The sequence below is a fragment of the Medicago sativa genome, chromosome 3 (genome assembly GCF_051527215.1).
Source record: "Medicago sativa cultivar Bolivia chromosome 3, Bolivia_mono, whole genome shotgun sequence".
Classification (NCBI taxonomy): domain Eukaryota; kingdom Viridiplantae; phylum Streptophyta; class Magnoliopsida; order Fabales; family Fabaceae; genus Medicago; species Medicago sativa.
Window position 1 is genome coordinate 98,475,227 of NC_140751.1, and position 15,517 is coordinate 98,490,743.

A 15,517-nucleotide genomic window follows, 5' to 3' on the forward strand; every position below is an offset into this window, starting at 1 on the left:
TTTTTAAAAATAGAAAAAATAATAAAAATATTGAGAATGAATGTGGAAGTGACACGTGGCATAAAAAACCTTACTTTATATATATACTATTGATTGATTGATGTGTAGTTTGTTGAGATAAAAAATACTGAGTGCATAAGATCAAAAGTTTGTTGAGATATTTATGTTAAATAAAATATTGGTTTTTAAAAATAGAAAAAATAATAAAAATATTGAGAATGAATGTGGAAGTGACACGTCGCATAAAAAACCTTACTTTATATATATACTATTGATTGATTGATGTGTAGTTTGTTGAGATAAAAAATACTGAGTGCATAAAATCAAAAGTTTGTTGAGATATTTATGTTAAATAAAATATTGGTTTTTAAAAATAGAAAAAATAATAAAAATATTGAGAATGAATGTGGAAGTGACACGTGGCATAAAAAACCTTACTTTATATATATACTATTGATATATATATATATATAAAATTAATAATTGTTATGCTGGATACCATATAAGAATTCGAATATCCAAATCTTTAGTTATGTGTGTGAATTTTCAAATGATTATTGTTACTTTATGTTTCAACCAAAATATTTTTTTTTAGTATAAGTAATATTAATTTTATATATAGGGGTTTGCTAGGATACACCCACTAGATTTTATTAAGGTGTGTTTTAGCAAAAATATAACTAAAAAGTTGTTAAATACACCTTAAGGTGAATGTTGCTAAAACACACCTTCTAAAAAATAAGTGGGTGTATGTTAGCAACTACTATAGGCATTTTCTAGGATACACCCACTTATTTTTTTAGAAGGTGTGTTTTAGCAAGTTATAACTAAAAAGTAGTTAAATACACCTTAAGGTGTAACTTGCTAAAACACTCCCACATAAAAACTAGTGGGAGTGTTCTAGCAAATCCCTTATATATATATATATATATATATATATATATATATATATATATATATATATATATAAATCATTATTTACACTTGAATAGAAGGCAAGTGGGCAACAAGCTGCGCCGCTAGACCTTTTTGGATGGCAAAACCAATTCTCGTGAACACAACATTCATGGATCTAGGAGACGTGACATTGCTATGCATGACCTTTTGAACTCTATGTAGAAGGTCAACAGCCTCTGGTGCTAGGAAACCAAAAGTGTCAAAAGCAAATGGTATAAAAGCATGTTGATTGTCAGAAAACACTTTCTCATGTTTGGCCACTTTGCTTGACGCAACTTTTAGGGCTGCCTGTCCTATGGTAAAAGGTCCGACACCTAATCACACAAGTGGTGAAACCCCAGTCAAGTCTACACAAGCATGTTTTCCACCTACCCATCCGTACACCATAACGTCTGCAGGCCTGAGTGTTGATCTTCTATCTAGTGGGTCAGTCAGGAAGTTCACAGGCGCTTCCTTCTTCACTGATATCCCCGCCCGTCTGAAAATATCAAAAAGGACATCCCTAACAAAGTCATGTCTGTACTTAAAGTCGGGAAGTTCCTTACAATGAACGACATGCTCCCCAAAAGTATTCAGGCACGCCTTACGATAAACAGGGCACACCTCATCAATAGGAAACAGTGGAATCATAAGACGATATCTAAGGATAGTACGATACTCCACTGGTGACATATGCTGACCTAACCCATCAACAATTTAAATAAAAATTAATAATACTTTATTTTTACCGAATCAACAAATGGCAGAATGAGAACAACAATTTAAGTCAGAAAAACAAAAATGAAAACCCCCATGTTACTTAATTCTGAAGAGAAGCAACATATATCCCCACTATCACACGCATAATCACGAGTTTTGATTTTCTTCTCAATTTGTTGAATTTTATTGACTTAGAAAATGAAAAAACATTCAATGTTTTTAGAGTATTAAAAACCATAGAGAATAATTATGATGTATATTGATTTTTAAACAATGAAATTTCATTCATTTTGGCTCTACTTTTTCTGGAGCTCAGAGTCCCTCCTTAAGTGAGTTTCAGATTTTGGTATTATAAATTTTGTTTCTAATAGTAGGTTGGTTTGGTTTATGAAAATGTTTAATTCTCCCTAAGAATCGATACTTCAAGTTTTAAAATATTATCCTTTTGATAAATCATCATCGACTTACTTATTAGCATTAACACCTCCTGAGCTTTTTCAAACAATAATTGTGTGATCTTAACACATATAAAGTATAATTTTTACATCTATATAATTTTTCACAATATATATTGAATCCACCTTAGTTTGAGAGAGAAACACAACAGCAGAGATGACAAATACATTTGTCCTGACTCCTGAGGTGGAAACAAATTATGGGATGAAAGAGCGCCTCCGAGTGGGTATAATGGCCAAAGGATCTCACAACATAGACAATAGCGGTAGGGTTTGGCGAAAGAGGTTATTTTTGTGGACACTGTTATTGTTAGGTACATCATACATACGTGTAAGCGGTTGAGTAAATATCAATTAAAATAAGTTTAAATATATGATTGACCACTGCAAATATCATGTAATTTATATTCACATTATATAATTTCGGAAATTTATTTTCAGATTGTTAATTTTTTATAAAATACAATTTTTTTAAATTGTATTTAAAAAATTACAAAAATCATTTTAATTTTTAAAAAAAAATTTGAAGATATATTTTCTAAATTTAAAATTTTTATTTTCTAATCTTGTGTTTTTTTTAATTCTGAAAATTAATGTCCAGATTACTTAAATTGTTTTTTTATTTTCGAAATAAAAATCTGAAGATAAATTTCCTGAATTTTTTAAATTTTTGAAAAACTATTATCAACTTTTTTTCTTAATTTATGAAAATTAATTTCTATAATTTTTATTTTCGAAAAAATTAAGTTCCAAAATTATTATTTTTTAGAAAAAAAAATCTATTTTCGAAAATAAATCTGATTTTTTTAATTTCAATTTTTTATTTCGAAAATTAATTTCCATATTTTTTAAATTGTTTTTAATAAATTTAAATTAATTGAAATGTCACGTCAGCACCACGTGGTAAAGAATACACAGTCCACGTGTGCCACGTAGGCACCATATTGCCACCTATCAACTTAAATGGGTCCAAGAACCATTTTAATAAACAATTTTTTTTGCAAAGACATTTTAGATTTTTTTTTACAAGGATCAAAAGCCAAATGTGTAATATTTGCAGGACCAATCATATATTTAAACCAAAAATAATAACAATCCTTCTAACTTGGGGAAACGAATAATCAGTAAACACTAACAAAAGAGAGGTGATGTGGCATTGTGTAGGAGTGTGTTCAAAGTTTGACAGAGATTTTGATGATAGCATTTAATAACATTACTCCTAACATTATTAATTAATGGGTCATGTTAACTTGTGCCTTTGTGCCCGAAGGACACATGCTAAAGAACCAAAAAAGAGCAATTTTGCATTAGAAAACAATAATATTTTAACTCTTTAGAAGTTGACTGCACGACGTTTGATACGTATATTTGCCTTGAGGGTTAACATTTGCCTTAATTAATTAAGACAATTGAAACAAGGGCATAATACAGACGATCCAACTATAAGAGAAGTGTCACACAAGTTTGAGCATCGAAAGAAAATCTTCCACTGTGCTTCCTAGGAATAATTCTTGGATTGACACAAAGATTTGGACCCTCTATTTGGTTACACACACAAAAAAGTGAACATGTTAAAATCATTTGAAAATTAATTATTATTTAATTATTATTTTTTCTACTTTTTCCTTTTTATGTGTGTGTGACCAAATAAAAGGTCCAAACCCTTGTGTCCACCCAAGACTTTTTCGCTTCCTAGTACTCACTTGTTTTTGTCAAATACCAAAGTAGTATTCAAGAGTTTTTTTTTTAACTCAAAGTAGTATTTAAGAGTTTTATCATAGTGTTTTTGGTCTATTAAGGTTCAAATGGGTATAACAGAAGTGTTAAGATTCATAGAATTTAGTATGTTAATTAGGATTAGTTAATAGTTAGTTACAAGTGAGAAGATAACTTGGAGAGCAAGTTACCTAGATAGCTTGGAGAGCAAGCAAGTTAGTTAGGAGTTAGCTCTATAAATAAGTCTCAACTATTGTACTCTTACAATCTTTTTGATCAAAATGTTTCTCTGATAATATTTTCTCAATCAAAGCCTTATGACTCTTTTTCATTCCAATTCTCCAAATTCTCATAAACTCAACATGGTATCATCGCCTCGGTTGCGATCTCGGGGATATCCTTCTTCTTCCACTGCCGTATCGGAGAAATCCTCCGTCGTTGTATCGGAGAAATCTTCTACTTTTCAGCACAAAGAAATCTTCACTGTTCTTTTCGATCCTCCATCTTTTCTAATGACATACTCCATTGTTTGTCATCTATGGAAGAAATCAAAGGTAGAAAAGAAGTTTTCGCCATTACCGCCACTTCGAAAACCACCGCAAGATTCTACAGTTCTTTCAACTAAAGCGGTTTCTTTCAATTTTGGAAGTTTTAATTCAGAAATTGTTCCTATCAAGCCAATCAAATCTGTTATACCAGCAATTGAAGGTTGCAGCATCAAGATTGGTGAAATCTCATGTGTTTTGAATGATCCTGTTTCTGCATCATCAGTATTGAATGCAAGTGATTTTTCTAATTCGTTCGATTTCTTATTCGAATCTGTAGCGAATTCAACAAAGATTGTTACGGAAGATCAAGAACCACAGAGTTTTCGAGATCCTTCCGTTGTTTTCAGTTTCGCCATCGCAAATCAATTCAGCGGTGATAATTTCTTCAAGGTTCTAATCAATCTTTTCATGAAGTTTGTTAACATTCTCAGAATTGTAATTTCAGCACCGCCTTGGTTCGCCGGAGGTGATGGTTATTCTCCATTGATTTTCGATCCTGGCGGTGTAACCGTAGTTCATGGTTCAATAAATCTGATTTGTACCTTAACCGTTTTTAATCGTAGTCAATTCATTGTATCTGTTTTCGATACTGGTCAATTCATCTTTTGCTACTGGTGGAAATCTGTGTGGTTTGTTCTTCTCTGTTCTGTTCAGAAGCATTTTTCAGAAGCTATTGGTATCACTCATCAGAATCGTTTGTCAGAAGCTATTAGGAATCACTCATCAGAAGTGTTTGTCAGAAGCTATTGGAATCACTCATCAGAAGCGTCCTTCAGAAGCTGTTACTCATCAGAAGCATTGATTCAGAAGCTGTTTTCTTTGATTCAGAAGCTGTTTTTTCATCAGAAGCTCTTTCGTTTCAGAAGCTGTATTCTTCAGAAACAAGTTTAGCATCAGAAGCAAGTTTAGCATCAGAAGCGTTTCAGAAGCATTATCAGAAGCATGTTTCAGAAGGTGTTATGCAGTTTGTGTTCAATTCAGATTCAGATTTCAGAAGCTGTTCAGAAGCATTCTTTGTTGTTCAGAAGCATACGTTGTTTTGTTGGTTCAGAAGCTGTTTTGTTGGTTCAGAAGCTGGTCATCATTCAGTTGTGCTTTGGTTCAGAAGTTGTTTTGTTGGTTCAGAAGTTGTTTTGTTCACAAGGTTCTGGATTCGTCGTGTGGGGCCTGGACATCATCAGCTTTGTTGGGCTACAATCTGAGCCTGCTATGTTTTTCTATCTTTTAAGTCATTTGCTAGTTTACCCCCCTTTTTACCTAGTTACTTCAGTTTGAATAATCATTGTAATTCTCTTGTATTCCAAACTCAAATTGGTGAATTTCCCCATTTTGAGTTTGAGGGAGGCTGTTAAGATTCATAGAATTTAGTATGTTAATTAGGATTAGTTAATAGTTAGTTACAAGTGAGAAGATAACTTGGAGAGCAAGTTACCTAGATAGCTTGGAGAGCAAGCAAGTTAGTTAGGAGTTAGCTCTATAAATAAGTCTCAACTATTGTACTCTTACAATCTTTTTGATCAAAATGTTTCTCTGATAATATTTTCTCAATCAAAGCCTTATGGCTCTTTTTCATTCCAATTCTCCAAATTCTCATAAACTCAACAAGAAGCATGTTCCAAACTCTTGATCAAAATCATAAACAGAATATGCTCAAGCTCGACGAAAGGATGATTTGTGCTCGTTACTGTCTTCGGAATGGAAACAAATGGAAGAATCAAGAAAGAAAATGCTAGGCAAGTGGTGGAGAAGCTTGGTTTGATCTATGGTTCTGATCAAAAGGAGAACAAAGCCTTCCAAGATGATGATGAAGAAGAAGTGGTTGTTGAAGAGGTGCTTGGTGATTTGGAAGATATGTCAAAGAGAAGTGAGTTATTGCTTGAAGCTTTCAAAATATTTGATGAGGATGGTGATGGATATATAGATGCAATGGAGTTGAAGAGAGTGCTTGATTGCTTGGGTTTGGATAAAGGTTGGGATATGAATACAATTGAAAGGATGGTTATGGTTGTTGTTTTGAGCTTCTGTGGAAAAGTTGATTTTGGTGAATTTGAATTGATGATAGGATAGTACTTTACCGGTCTGTTCATTCCTTGATTTTAGGATAATGTAATAATAATTATTGATCCCTCTCAACTGTAAATTATTAAATTGGCTTAATTTTCCACAGGATAATTCTATGATGAAAATGAAATATGAAGTTTTTTTTTTGATCATCTGATCACAGTCTTGATGCAATATTGCAATTTGCAACCAAAGGCTATATATACACATCGTTCTCATTTGTATCTCTAATTCATTTTCTTTTATTTAAGAAATTACATAGATTTTATTTGACGTGTATATTGTATATGCTGTCTGTGTATAGCATCATAGCTTTGTTTTGGAACTTCAGCATCATATAAACGAAAATAAAACAATAAGATAACGAGGTTATTTAACAAGGAAAAGATCTGAGCAAATTTGGTGAAACTTTACCTGATGATTGGCACGTGAATTCACTGAATGGGTGCAACTGGACCTAAAACAACAACAAAAATAATAATAATAATAACAATAATAATAATTAAAACAGATGAATAACAAAACATTACTTGTGTAAAAAAAAAAAACATTACAGAGTAGCTTTTTTTTTGGTAGTGGTTACAGAGTAGCTTTCTCCACGGGGTGCAGGTATGCTCCATTTATAAGGCTCCATTTAGTCCATTTACCATGATGGATGAAAGACACATGGCAAAAGAAAAGTTAAGGGTTGAGATTTAAAATAATTAAAAGGAAACAAATCATACATCTTATTCCCTCACGTTTTCTTCTTCACCGCTGCTACTGTTTGTTTCCAGGTCATATTCTTTTCTTCTTCCTTCTCGTTCTCCTCTTCACTTCTTCTTCTGTCAATTTCCATGGAGCTTTTTCATATTTTTTTCTGAATAATAATAACCACAGATAAACCTTTCAAATTTCACATCAGGTCATATTCATGTTATTATTAAGTGTGGATTAAGATCAGAGAGATTAGGGTTAAAAACAACAATCACTACAAAATCAAAGAACAACCAAATACAAATCAGAATTTGATTAGATCTCACAAATGAAAGAAAATAGTCCGCAGTAGTTTTGAATTGATGAACATCACAGAGATTAAAACTTTCAGGAAATATGCATCACTAATTATAAAAATTGATGTATGAATGATGAAAGATGGGAGAGATAATTAACTTGAAACGATTAAAAGGGGAGGCGATTACAAAAATGATTAACTGAGCGTGATTAAAAGGGGAGGTGATGGGAGGATGTGGGTGGTGGTGGGTGGAGGCTTACGGTGGTGATGAAAGATGGGAGAGAAAAACACGTTATAGGAGAAGACATAAGATGGGGGTAGTGTTTTGTTCTTATTTATTATTAAATAAATCTCAACCTTTAAATTTAATCTTGCCACGTGTCTTCCATCCAAAGCCTAAATGGATTAAATGGAGCATTACATAAATGAAGCATACCTGAACTCTCATCACGGTATTGTTGTTATCATCTCTAATTTTAAAAGGGAAATATTAGCCACACCGCCACACACAGTCTTTTAATATGGCGTTGTATTTAATGATATGACAAAGTGAGAGGTTATTTTTTCTCTCAATAAATTACTATAAGAAATATACAAAATGAAATACAACATGAGAAACACTATATTGACGGGCATAATAATAAAAGAGAAACCAAAGTAACACAATAACTTAATATACTAATGAAATAAACAAGACATGACATAATATAAAATTTGATCTAGTGATCAAGTGAAACCCTTAAGGCCAAATAGTTACACAACTCATAGCATTGCTTAGGACTCCAAACCCAACAAGATTTGAATTGTGTTCGACAACCGCAACACCACCGTAGGAGGCACTATTTCTCTGCTGGACATTTGATGGTTGGTGAAACATGTGGCATGCAGCGAATACTAATAGTCGTGTTGAGTTGTGGTGGTGTGCTCATTCGACATTGATTATGAAGAAACTGATTGTTTAGCGATGTGGTGAAAGAGCTTCTAGTGACTATATCCTCGGCTAACTTCACCTAACATAACTATAACATATGCTCTCCGTATACCTTAGCAGCAGTGGCGGATCTTGACTTATTTTCTTGGGGGTACCAAACTATTATGGAATATATATTAAAAAGATTCAGGTAATAGCTAAAGAAGTTAAGAGCTCTGGTGGTTTGTATTGCTGTAAGTAAACATGCGTGGTTGGTGCAGGTTTGAGTCCCTAGCTATGGGGCGTTTTTTTTGGATAAAAGATTAAAAATACATAAGAAATAAGAAATATATAATATATAAAAAAAGACGCTTACAAAGGGTCAAACATGCGACCTTCGGCATATTGAGGCACCACCTTTCCACTGCAGCTACTAAGAATTTATTATAAATAGAGGTATAATACTATATATATAGTAAATTTGGGGGATGCCATGGCACCTGCCTGCCCCTGAAGAGATCCGCCCCTGCTTAGCAGTTAGCTCTCAAAGCTTCTACATCTGATTTTAGCACTTGGTTATTTGTATCAGCCTCGTGAAATTGTTGACTAGTATCCGTAAACTGTTTGTATAGGGTTGCATTTTCCAGTTTTAGTTTTCAACCTAAGAAATTAAAATTAAAATGGGAAGAAAGTGATCACAACTTATGATGTTTAGCTGTTATACATCTCAAAATATTATGCATCAATTTGAAAAACAAACAAATTTAATCAAGAGTAAATTACACTCCCCTCCCCTCAAAGATGCTGTAAATTACACTCTCCTCCCTTCTAATGTTAAAATATACATTTCCTTCCACTCTTTTTCAAAACATATTTGAAAATATTTCACTCCCCTCTCTTGAGAGAAGCTTGAATTACATCATCATCCCCTCTTATGTGAAAATCTACGCTTTACTCCCTCAATATTTTTTTTATTTCTAATAATCTTGCAAAAAAAAAATATAACACACTTTGAAGAAAAATAGTATTGTGGATCCATTTTAATATATTTTTCGCTATTTTTTATGGTTATTTAAAAGTGAATTTTATACTCTAAATTATAAATAATAACAAAATATTTAAATTTAATTATCATTTACATTTAAATTATAAAGAAATGAATTTATTTTTCTTAAATAATCATTCAAAAACAGTATATATCATAAAAATATTTATTTATTTTAAAATAGATTAAAGTGTAAGGCATAGTTAATTATTAAGGGATGAGGTTGCAATTCAAGCATCTCAAAGAGGAGGGAGTATAAATTTTATGTGTATATTTTAACATAGGAGGGGAGAGTAGTGTAATTCAAGCATCTCTTAGAGGAGGGGAGTGTAATTTACTCTTTAATCAACAAAAGAAATGACTAATTTAGTCACTGAAATAGTAGGTTTCCTATAATTTGCTCAAATTTGCACTTGGTAATATCTTTTAGGGTCATGTTAACCAATGCCCCCAGGGCACTAGTTAAGAAAACCATAAAGAGAAAGTTTTAAATTAAAAAAGACACTTTATTGACTTTTAAGGGATTGACAACATAATTCCCAATGCAATATATACTATATTTGGTTCTTAACTAGTGCCGGGGGAACTGGTTAACATTACCCTATCTTTTAAAATAGTATCTGAAATTAAAAATCCAGCATGAGAAATTTAGATATCAAATTGTCTAACCTACAATTTTAGAAACTAAATTAATAATTTCCAAAACATTGATTAGTTACCTGAGACTCAAGTTCAGACAAATGCGCTCGTTTTCTCCGCCTTGATCTCCTGGCTGACTTGCGATTCGAAACCTTCCCGAAACCATGTCATGAATCATTATATGATTTGAAAACCATATATTATATGAAGTGCTGTATTATAAGTGCTTTAATTTGACAGAAGTACCTTCTAAGATGTTTCATATCAAGTGGATTTGTACTTTGTTAGTGATGTTGTCGACTTTCCTGCGCAAGTAAACAAACAAACAAACATGTTGCTTATGTCATGTCATTATTAACCAGTGACATATATCGTAATCAATAAGTTACTTGATTCCCATTATATACTTAGACAAATGTTTCTGTGGCATGATATGCTCGCCTAATTGGCCAATTATTTCCATAGATGCATTATCAGGCATCTGTTGAGAACCCAAGGCAATCTTAATTTGATTACTGGATAAATCAAGGGAAACCGCAGAGGAGACTGATTCATCAGAACACAAAGCAAGCAATGCCTACAAAGGGCACAACCTAGCATTATGCAGATACAATGAGAATAACAAAAACAGTACAGAATTCATATATATTCTTCTAAGCCACCAAGTGCCAATGCAACAACAGTAAATTCTGAATATGATATCCAGCGTATTATTAAATATAGGCTTCCGAGTTTCTAGTTAGAATTAAATATGAAGACCAACTTATCACTATACCTTGAACAGAGTAGTGTGAGGGAAAATTTTATATCTGTGAGATGAATCGGATGCTTTTGTCTTTTAGCGGCTGTAAGCATATCCATTCCACGACAGTCTTGTTCTTTCTCATCTGCTGAAAAAGGTGAAATACGGTCCTCTTGAACTCCAGTCATTGTTTCCCGAGCAGCTCTATCAGAGGGAGACGGTCTACAACTTTTTCTTTTCCTGTAAACATCTCTTGGAGCAGTTTCTTCAATGGCATATTTTGGAACCCATGAGAAACCTCTTGGAGCCTCTTTCAACAAGTTACTTAGACTGCTCCTAAGAGACAACCTTGGTGTAGTACCTGATCTTACCTTCTGCTTTGGTTGAGATTTTGAGCCAGATTACAGATATGTGATGTTCCCTAGGAGGCAAGCTGATATGTACAGCAATAGCGTTGGTTGCATATGTCTACAGAAATAACTTTAGGCAATACAAATGGTTGTCTTGTAAAAAGGAAAATAACTAATATCTACATTAATACAAAAGCATTCCTTTCGGACAAATTTACATCTTTCTACTTACGCTATCTACCAATAATCTTACATATGCAACTTTCAACCTATAATGGAGAAGAGCCTCAGGTGTTTTGTGCGATAAGAAAGTACCACTTAAGCTGAAAGGAAAGTTCTATCGGACAGCAGTCAGACCGACAATGTTGTATGGTACGGAGTGTTGGGCGGTTAAGAGCCAACAGCGTAGCGGAGATGCGGATGTTGCGTTGGATGAGTGGTAAGACTAGACGTGATAGGATTAGGAATGACACCATTAGAGAGAGAGTGGGGGTAGCACCTATAGTAGAAAAGTTGGTAGAAAATAGGCTTAGATGGTTTGGACATGTAGAGAGAAGACCCGTAGATGTCGTTGTAAGAAGAGTAGATCAAATGGAGGAGAGTCAGGTTAAAAGAGGTAGAGGAAGACCTAAGAAAACCATTAGAAAAGATTTAGAGGTCAATGAGTTGGATCCAAATATGGTTTTTGATAGAACACTATGACGTCATTTGATCCATGTAGTCAACCCCACTTAGTGGGATAAGGCTTGGTTGTTGTTGTTATGCAACTTCCAACCTATCCTATACACACCCACAAGCACACTTCGTTGCCAACAAATCATAGCATGATTTTGCATATATCGTAAAAATTAAAGGATAAGTTATTGTACGCAAACAAACAATCTCAAGATCGAGAATGAATAGAGTCTCGGATTTATTGGCGACAAGCTTAAGGCTGCTGCTATTGCACGCAATATCGTTCAAATAAATAAAAGTTGACATGTTGTGGCTGAAATCGTTGGGCACAAAGATGACAACTCCATGAACATTTGGTGCTTTGTATTTGTCTCTACGGATTCTGCACTCTGAATTATCATGGTGCTTAGTACTCTTGAATTCCGGATGATATAGTTAGCAAATTGAAACTCACAATTGATGCGACTATAATTTCGAAGGGAGCATGTTGTAAGATGAGATAAAAGGCATTCTGGAACAATTGTTGGGTCCTCCCAATCTTTGTGTCCGCTATTGGTTACCGTATCAGCCTGTGACAATAATAATAGACATTTGATTTATTTTAAAAATATATAGAAGTAGAAGTGTGAAAAGAAAAAGGGGATATACCTCACGAATGATAAGAGTTTGAAGTTTGGGGAAATTTGGAAGCAGTTGTTTCATTAGCCAGTTCCACTTGAAAGAGGCGCGTTTGGGCATAAAGTTGAATATAAGCTCAAGGTGGGTTAAGTTGGGAAACATGCCGTGTAAATAAACGGGGGCAGTCTGCATCATGAGTTACAAAGACATAAATAAATAATATTGGAGCAGAATGTAACAACTAATTTGGTCATCATATACATGCATACCTCTTGTATGCGGAGAAGATTCACGTTATAAAGCCAATCAAACTCAATGGAACCATTGGAAATGTTAGCTCTGACCAAATTGGATAGGTTTAGAACCTCTCTACCTGTACGAATCACCATACAACGTGTCGTAACTATTACATCCTTTGCTTCCAACTCCTCTAGAACGGGACAACCAGATAGAAGTGTTGTGATGTACCAATAATATGTGAAACTGACAGATTCTAAGTGAAGAACTTTTAGCAAGGGAAGATCAACGGAAGGAACTTGGTTCAATGTTATCCTCTTCAATTTGAGTTGGGTCAGGATTTTAGTAGTTAGGATGAAAGAAGGTAGTATGGTTTCGGAGTAACGGTAGTTTAGAAACTCTCCTCTATCTCTACCAATCACCTTAAAGAAAGTCGTAGTTATTGAATCATTTGCTTCCAACTTCTCTAGAATGGGACAACCAGATAGAAGTTTCATCAAGTACTCAGGACATGTGAAAGTGATAGATTCTAAGTGAAGGACTTTTAGTGGGGGAAGATCAACGAAAGGAACTTCGTTCAATGTTACCATCTTCAATTTGAGGGATGTCAAGGTTTTGCTAGTTAGAATGAAAGAAGGCAGTGTGGTTTCCGTAAAATGGCAGAGATTGATGCTTAGATTTTCAACTCTTGAAGTAATTACAGCATAAACCAAATTGTTGAAATCGTTCTTGTTGATGAAGCTATAGCGACAATTAAGGCGGAACGAGAGGATGGGTAGACTCTTATCCCGCATGCTCATGAAGGAGTAGAAGAATTTACGAAAGGCGAAATGGTATGTAAAGGAGTGGTCATCGAATTGGAGCATGAGCTGCGAGAGGAAGAGTGGATTCCACCTCTTTGAGAAGATGGTTGTGGCCGCCGCGTCTTTTCGTCGGAAGGAATGAGAGAATTTGATGAAGAAGTGTGTCCGGCAGATCACTGATTCTGTCTTTCCGTCGAAATGAAAGTCGCAACCGCCGTGACATTGCGGTGGATGGAGGCGTTGAGGGAGGAGAGAGGAAAAGATCGACCGTGGCGTGTAATAGTGATACTTATGATGATGTTATCTTAATCTTAATCTTAATCTTAATAATATACAAACATGAAGCCTGTTTTAGACCTCCAATCCAATGTGTCACAATTCTAAGCTACCTATGCCAAATCATCACTTCTTAAAGTCTCATTTTATCATCAAAAATAGTAACTAGGAGCAGAAAGCATGTAATCCATATTATTTCACATTTTTTAATTCATCAAATTTCAATTTATGGTACTAAAATTTGAATAAGTAGATTTCCCTCCAAGAAAGGTTGCTATCGGGCCTATTTCCAGCAAAACAACAAAAATCCAGTTTGAATAGAGGCCCATGTTTGCTAAGTCCAACACTCAAACTCAATGTTAGGCCCACCTCTTTTCAGAATCATTTAATGCAACACAATAGAAAAGGCAAAGCTTTCCAGCTCTCTCGCTCAAAAGGTGAATGCAAACCAATTTTCAGCTTCAAGACAAATCCAATTACACCACCTTTGTGCCACCCAACCAAACAACAACAACTTTTGTTCAGAATTCAATTCAATTAGAACACAAACTTCACTCAATTCAAAATTCAAAATCCTCACCTTTCAATTTCTCACTCTCTTTTTCATCTTCTCTCCTCTTTTCTTTATTTGTTTCTTCATTCTCAAATCAGAAATCAATATCCCCCTTGATTTCAACTGATTCAGATATATATATCAATCACAAGCCAAATGCAACTATGAATATGAAATCAATCGGAGTCAGAACATATTCGAATTTACAAAGAAGCACACGACAACGTCGGAGGTAAGAATTCCAATTCCATTTTCGGTTTTGTTTTTGCAGACTATAGAACTATTCTCTTACACTCTCTCTGGTTTGTTTTTCAGAACGATACCACTGAAAAAATGAGGCAGCTCCAAATGAATGGATGGTCTATAACTCAGGTGATGTTTTTTGAATCTGTTTCATCGATTCTTTTCTTCTTTTTCTCAGTCTCAATACTTTTACTTTCGTGATGATAATAATCATTAATAACCTTAATCATTATAAATTTGAAATGCATCTTTTTTATTGTAGGCTATAAATTGTGAATTGATGAAATTGTTATAATTAGTCTTTTGTTGATTTTATAAAATTTTAATGAACTGCAAATTTTGTTGTTTTGGTCATTTGGTCTTGAATTGGTGTTGAATCTGTCTTATTTTAGTGTTTAGATTAACAAATTTTTGTTAATATCATTTGATTTTATTTTATTTTTATTGTGAACTTGAGCACTCACAAAGTGTTTGAGGAACTAATAGTGATTTTGTTATTTAAAAGTTACAATTTTGTTGGTTATAAAGTTTCCATGTGTGTTTGAATCATTTCCTTCTCACTTTTGTTTCCACTTGATTTGTATTAAACTATTTAAAGTTAATGGCAAATATCTGGCATTTTGGTTTTAGTCCCTATAAAAATATTTTTTTGGTTTTAGTCCTTGCAAATATAGAATATTTGGTTTTGGTTCTTGGTATTTTGGTCCTTGTAAAATCATTTCATATTGAAATTGGTCCCTATAATATTCATTTTAGTCCTCATTTTGAGGGACTAAAATCAAATATTCTACATATAACAAGGACCAAATTCAATATGAATCAATTTTACAAGGACTAAAACAAAATACGAAGGACCAAAACCAAAAATTTTATATTTGCAGGGACTAAAACCAAAAACATATTTTTACAGGGTCTAAAACCAAAATGTCAGATATTTGCAGGGACTATTTTCATATTTAAGCCTAAAGAGAATTACTATAACTTTTCAATGCATAT

General features: G+C 33.6%; 2 long non-coding RNA genes and 2 pseudogenes across 3 annotated transcripts; 2 read left to right on the forward strand and 2 right to left on the reverse strand.

Annotated features, from left to right (window-relative positions):
* The first annotated feature begins 5,356 nt into the window (after nt 1-5,356).
* On the forward strand, nt 5,357-6,442 carry LOC146942683 (putative calcium-binding protein CML45; annotated as a pseudogene).
* Nucleotides 6,443-8,070: 1,628 nt separating this feature from the next.
* On the reverse strand, nt 8,071-11,393 carry LOC146942684 (uncharacterized). Its single transcript, XR_015032824.1, has 4 exons — nt 10,800-11,393; nt 10,271-10,329; nt 10,105-10,176; nt 8,071-9,001 (listed from the first exon to the last, which is right to left on the reverse strand). It is a non-coding gene; the product is annotated as an uncharacterized LOC146942684 (long non-coding RNA).
* A 588-nt stretch (nt 11,394-11,981) lies between these two features.
* LOC146942685 (FBD-associated F-box protein At4g10400-like) lies at nt 11,982-13,672 on the reverse strand (annotated as a pseudogene). Its single transcript, XR_015032823.1, has 3 exons — nt 12,679-13,672; nt 12,440-12,595; nt 11,982-12,360 (listed from the first exon to the last, which is right to left on the reverse strand). The product of XR_015032823.1 is annotated as an FBD-associated F-box protein At4g10400-like (transcript).
* A 549-nt stretch (nt 13,673-14,221) lies between these two features.
* On the forward strand, nt 14,222-14,720 carry LOC146942686 (uncharacterized). The gene is made up of 2 exons (XR_015033563.1): nt 14,222-14,510; nt 14,594-14,720. It is a non-coding gene; the product is annotated as an uncharacterized LOC146942686 (long non-coding RNA).
* Nucleotides 14,721-15,517: the final 797 nt, after the last annotated feature.